Genomic DNA, 6,000 nt, shown 5'->3' on the forward strand with positions numbered 1-6,000 from the left:
GCGTACTTCACAACTGGTGGAGACTCATGGTATGTCTTGATATGTCCCTGGACTAGCAATACTCTCGACAATGACCTTGATGTTCTGTGCCATTTCTCCAGTATGAAAGGTGTATTTCAAAATGGAAAATTTCAGATTTGCAAATTGGCAGGTCAAACGTAGCTCTTGGATAATGATGGATGGGGTTCAGGGTCAGTGTCTTTTCCCTCCTCCAATCTAGCTGCCATGGTTTCCTCTAGTGCAAAAACCTGTTTATCTGTCAGAGTTCTATGTTAGAATATACATTTTCTTGAAGATAGCAAAATGTCAATAAACTCATTAATTGATCTCTCAGTGGATGTACATTTATTAGATGGCTTTTTCTTGGAGGAAAGTAGAACTTAAGGGAGTGGAAGAGGAAACAGGCAAGTTTTGAGGAAGGGAAGAGAGGAAAAGGAAAATGGAGAAGGGCAGGATGGAAGGGAGGCCTGCATGGCCTCTGAAGAGTTGAGGGGTAGCACGAAGTGTAAATTGGAAGAGTGGTGTCTTTCACTGTCTTCAACTCCTCTCCTCCCATTTTCTCGTGAACCCACTCCAATCAAGGGTCTACTCACAAAGTTCTCCCAAAAAAACTTGTTGAAGCTACCAGGGGCCTTCATGTTGCTAATTCAGCATGAGTCATGAAACACTGAAATGCTCAAGGTTCTCTCCTTGAGTCTCTTCTCTGCCTATGCTCACTCCTTTGGTGATCTCATCCTGCCTTGTTGTTTTAAGGCCTGTTGATATATCATGACCCCCAAGCTCTTATCTCCAGCTCTGAATTGCACACTCATATTCTGCTGCAACAAGAGTGCTCTGGGTGAGTCCTGGACTCTCGGGTGAGGAATCAGAATACATTGGTTGTGGTGTTAGTTTTGCTCTTAACACAATGAATATTTTTGGCCAAGTTGCTTAACTTTTTGGGTCTTGAGTGTTCCAGTTTCTAAAATGAGGGTTGTTGCTGTTGAGTCACTAAATTTTGTCTGACTCTTTACTACCCCATGGACTGAAACATGCCAGGCTTCCCTGACTTTCACTATTTCCTGGAGTTTGCTCAAGTTCATGTCCATTGAGTTGGTGATGCTATCTAACCTCATTTTTACAGTATGTAAAGGCAAAAATAAAGGAGTTGGCAACAAACAAAAGTCCAGGATCCAACAGCTTCACAGGTGAATTCTATCAAACATTTAGAAAAGAGTTAACACCTATCATTCTGAAACTGTTCCAAAAAACTGCAGAGGAAGAAAAACTTCCAAACTCATTCTATGAGGCCACCATCACCCTGATCAAAATCAGACAAAGATACCACAAAAAAGGAAAGTTACAGACCAATATCACTGATGAACATAGATACAAAAATCCTCAATAAAACACTAGAAATCCGAATCCAACACACATTAGAAAGATCATACACCATGGTCAAATGGGATTCAAACCAGGGATGCAAGGATTTCTCAATATCTGCAAACCAAACACTGTGATACACCACATCAACAAACCGAAGAATAAAATGAGGGAGGTGGAAAGGGTCAGCATCTCCCCAAATGCATGTCTTATAACAGAAATCTTGAGGAAAGTGGGATTTGGTGGCCCAGGGAGGTAGCGTGCTCTGTTGCCTGATTGTTGTGGGGTCTCCTACCTTTTGTCCCTGCTTCTACCTTTGTTCCTGTCACAGAGGTGTCACAATACAGCAGCCAGAATGAGTTTTAAAGTCATCATCAGATCAAGTCATTTTTCTGCCCCATGCCTTCTCCAGTGGCTCTCAACTCAGAAAAGAAGCAAAATTCCTTTTGGTAACCCACACAACTGCACATGACCCCACCCTCAGTAACTGACAGGGGCACCCAGGCCTCCTTGCTGGTGCCCTAAAGTGTACAGAGCACTTCTACCTAAGGGCCTTCACACAGCTATTCTCTCTGCCTTGACACTATGGGCCTGGCTCCTCATTTCCTATGAGTATCTCCCCAAATATCTCCTGATCAGGGAAGCCAATGAGCATAAAATGGCCCCCCTTAGCTGCTTTTTCTTTCCTCCATAGAATTGTGTGTGTTCCTGTTTGCTTATGGCCTGACTTATCCCACTAGAGTATGAGGGTAGGGATTTTTATTTGTTTGGTTTACTGCTATCTCCCCAGGGACCCAGAACCATACCAGACACAGTGGGCACTCAGTAGTATCTTGTAACTGAATGAGAGAGCAAATGAACGAAGTGAGGGGAGAAAATGAGCAGATGGAGGTGGAAGCAGGGGGCTTGGAAGCCACCCTCTGCACAAGCCTGAGGGCCCCCTTGCTCCTGCGTGTGATCCTGATGCCAACACCCCGGGGTCACGTGTTGTATAGGTCTGGGCTTCACATCTGTGGTCTCACTTGCTTCTCATCCATGTCCTGGGAGGGAAGTAGGATCATTCCAGCGTTTTCCAGAGAAGGAAACGGAGGGTCAGCGAGGAAGAGACTTTCTCAAGGTCACACACTGTAAAGGCCTGCTTCTGTTTTTCTCTAAGTGCCTTTCTCAGTTTCCCATGCTGCCTCGCCTGTGTGCTCTGCTTGCTGGGATTCCAGACAGCCAGTGCCCTGCATTCCTGGGGGACTATTGAGGGTGGGCGGGGGGAGAAGTGAGATCCTGTCACCAAGCCTTACACCGCCAGGGTGGACCTTTCCCTTGGTCTTGACATCAGAGCTGCGACAGGCTGTGCCTTCACAGACATTTTCCTTAATAAGAAGAGATGACAATGACAGTGGGGAACAGGGGGCAAAGAACATAAGCACGGCCCAGGCGACAGTTCTTCTGTGGTTCGTTCCTGTCCAGGTCTTGAATCCTACCTTCTAAAGCTACCACCTCCCCGGAGGGCTGTGTGGCACTTTGACACCAGCCTGAGCCAGCAGCTCAGACTCGCCACTTACTCCTAGGATAACGCTGCTTAACAGCTGTAAGCCTCTTTGTCTGAAAAGGGAGACTAACAGGAAATATTGTCACAGTCAGAGGCTTATGGTGAGGATGAGATAGTCCTAAGTTTACAACAACTGTTAGCTCTTCTTCCTGCATCCAGCCTGTCTCTCTGAGGAGAGATCTGTCCAAACACCTGTCCTCCACCCTCTGAGTCACTGCCTTGCAGAAGAGAACAGAAGAGCCAGGCTGCCAAGCTGAGCCCTCCCAAGGGGCATGGCTTTGCCCTCTGTCCTCAGAAGTGATGCTAACTTCACACATCAAGAGGCAGGAGCATTCAAAAAGAACTAGACTTTCCTTCAGTGATTGGGGTTGTTCTGATGCATCATGGTTCTTAAGGTTGGGAGCCAGGTGTAGAAACTGGTCCAGGAGGAGACCAGAATTAAAGGGATGATAAGATAAACACTCGGCTTTGGAGTTGTCCCTGTCGGGGTCCTTGCAGACATGTCTAGTGGACCGCTGGAAAGCAAGCTTAATCCTTGGGAAGTTGGTTGTCCTGGAGGCCAAGGATGAGGCCCTTCCATATAGAGAGGGTTGTTGGAACCCATAGAGTCTATGCCCAGAGAGAGTGCAGAGCAGGAAGAGAAAGGACCAGTGACAGAACTGTGGGAAGCACCGAAGAGCAGGGAAGGGCCGGGCCTGACAGGCAGCAGCCTCTAAGTGGACTCAAATTCTGCCCTCACAGATCTTGTGGAACTGACACGTGTATAAATAATTCTTATCCAAAGTATACAGGGCTGGGACTTCCTGGATGGTCCAGTGGCTAAGACTCTGCTCTCCCCATGCAGGGGGCCTGGGTTCAATCCCTGATTGGGGAACTATTATAGATTATGCTGCAAATAAGAGTTTGCATGCTGCAACTTTAAGATCCTGTGTGCCACAACTGAGACCCCAGTGCAGCCAAATAAATAAATATTTTTAAAAAGACACAACAAAGCATATAGGGCTAAGTGACTAAGAGAGACCAAGGACCTTTCAGACAGGAGGGCCAGGAAAACTCTGTGAAGGAAGGAGTTCAAACTAGGCTTTGACCCTTGGGTGGGGTGGGGACTGGCGGGATGGGGAGATGGTTAGATGTAGCATTAGAAAAGTCCAGGAGGCAGGAGAATCCAGAACGGTCAGAGAAACTGTGAGAAGGTGGTTAATATCTGGCCAGAAGAACTCATGAGAGGTGGACCATAAAGAAGGCTGAGTGCCAAAGAATTGATGCTTTCAAACTGTGATGCTGGAGAAGACTCTTGAGAGTCCCTAGGACAGCAAGGAGATCATACCAGTCAATCCTAGAGGAAACCAACCATGAATATTCATTGGAAGGACTGATGCTGAAGCTGAAGCTCCAAGACTGTGGCCACCTGATGAGCCGACATGTTGGAAAAGACTCTGATGCTGGGAAAGATTGAAGGCAGAAGGAGAAGGGGGTGACAGAGGATAAGATGGTTGGATAGCATTATTGACTCAATGGACATGAGTCTGAGCAAACTCTGAGGAGATAGTGAAGGACAGGGAAGCCTGGTGTGCTGCAGTCTTTATGGGGTTGCAAAGCGTTGGACACGACTTAGCAACTAAGCAAAAACAGAGGAACTCATGGAACAATGCAGAATTGGAGTCAAATTTAAAGGAATTAAAAATACGAGTCACAGAGAGAAGTTTGGGGAGACTTTGAAATGAACACTATTGTTGCTGACACTGAGGTGATTAATGGGCAGGACATTGATTAGGCAGCTTCCTGAAAGAAGCACCTGTGGAAGAGATGAGAAGGACACAGGGTGAGTTGTGGGGAGAAGCTGGGAGGTGCTGAAGTCTCACCAAAGGCTCAGGTGACCTTACTGGGTGCTTGGGTGACCCTGAAGAGCAGTTTCCCTATGCAGGGTCTAGAGGATTGAATGAAAAGTGGCCGCAAAAAGATATATCCGTGTTCTGTCCCTCAGAACCTGTGACCTGATTTGCAAATGCAATTAAGGTCCTTGAGATAAGGTCATCCTGCGTTTGGGGCCCTAAATCCAATGACCAGCATCCTCATAAGAGAAAAGAGGGGGAGATTCAGCACTCAGACAGGGGAGAAGGCCAGATGAAAACAGAGACCGAGATCGGAGAGAAAGGCACCTACAAGCCAAGGCATACTGGCATTGCCAGCAGGAGCTAGGAGAGGCTAGAGACAGACTCCCTCAGAGCCTGCCGCACGAACCAGCCTGCTAACACCTTGATTCCTGCCTCCAGAACTGTGAGAGAATGAACTCCCATTGTTTTAAGCCACTGAGTTTGTAGTAATTTGTTATGGCAGCCCTAAGAAATGAATACTGGAGGCCAGACCTCGTTGCCACGCATGGTCAGCCACCAGATGCGGGCTGCCCCTGGAAAGGAGTAGTGAGTGAGTGAGTGAGCCTTGAGTGAGCCCCTTTTCTGCAGCAGGCATAGTCCCCTTAGAGGCCCTAGTCTGAAAGCACTCCCAGCAGCCTGAGGAATACACTGCTCATTCCTGAAAATGATTTGGACAAGGCATTATAGCAGTTGCTCTTGTATCCCTCAGTTTTCCCATCTCTATAATGGGAATAACCATAAGACCGATCCCATAAGGTTGCTGGGATACAAAATTATAGTACTAGTTGCTCTTGTTGTTTAATTGCTAAGTTGTGTCTGACTCTTTGTGACCCCCATGGACTCTAACCCATCAGGCTCCTCTGTCCATGGAATTTTCCAGGTCAGAATACTGGAGTGGGTTGTCATTTCCTTTCCCGGGGAGATCTTCCCAACTCAGGGATCAAACCTGCATCTACTGTGTCTCCTGCATTGGCAGGCGGATTCTTTACCACTTAGCCACCTGGGAAGCCCCATTAGTACCAGTAGCTAACAACATTTATTGAGCACTTACTGTATATATGCCAAGAATGCTTATACATGAGTTTATACTTGTATGTTTCCCAGCATATTGTAAGCACCCAGGAAACAGTAACGCTTATTATAGAGGGTGCGTCCAAGGTCACAGCTGCTAGATCAAAACCTAGAACACCCCTCTTTCTGGAATAGGTCCCTTCTCTGCAT

Source organism: Bubalus bubalis, chromosome 11 (assembly GCF_019923935.1).
Source record: "Bubalus bubalis isolate 160015118507 breed Murrah chromosome 11, NDDB_SH_1, whole genome shotgun sequence".
NCBI classification, from domain to species: Eukaryota; Metazoa; Chordata; class Mammalia; order Artiodactyla; family Bovidae; genus Bubalus; species Bubalus bubalis.